The sequence below is a fragment of the Bombus impatiens genome, unplaced genomic scaffold (assembly GCF_000188095.3).
Source record: "Bombus impatiens unplaced genomic scaffold, BIMP_2.2 scf_0640, whole genome shotgun sequence".
In the NCBI taxonomy this organism is placed as follows: Eukaryota; Metazoa; Arthropoda; class Insecta; order Hymenoptera; family Apidae; genus Bombus; species Bombus impatiens.
In genome coordinates this window covers 1,691,237-1,691,773 of record NT_177059.1, presented here as the reverse complement: position 1 = coordinate 1,691,773, position 537 = coordinate 1,691,237, and positions in this window count along the sequence as shown.

Sequence of the window (537 nt, the reverse complement as noted above, 5' to 3'; positions counted from 1 at the left end):
GCGACACGATGGTCGCGGCGTCTGAGCGGAAGGGAGGGAAAGCACAGGTGGGGGGTGGTCACTGGAACGAAAGAGACGAAAGACGAGCGAGAGACGAAGGATAGTGGTGGGGAAGTCGAACGTCGGTGGAGTATGTGTGGTAGGGGAAAAGCGAGAGAGAGAGTAGGGAGTTCGCACGCCGACCGGAACGGCCCCACCGAGTTTTATCCAACGATCCGGGAGGCTCGTCGAGGTAGTGGTCCGCGCCCCACAGCCGCGACAGCTCGAAACGCGTGTCGTTGTGCTGCGTCCGTTTCTCTGTCTCTTGGTAACGTATCTCCTCTCTGAAAGGGAAGCATTGACAGGAAAGTCGTTCGTCGAGGCTCGAAATTCGTGTGCTGTTCGGTGTCGTCGCTACACCGGCACCGATATTCGTGTTTTATTCAAAAGCCGAACAACATTGGGGGTCGGGGTGGTGAATTCTCTTTGCTTTCCGGCGGAGAGAAGAGCGCGCGATTCGGATCGCGAACAGAGAACGAGACGTTCGTTCTGTATCCG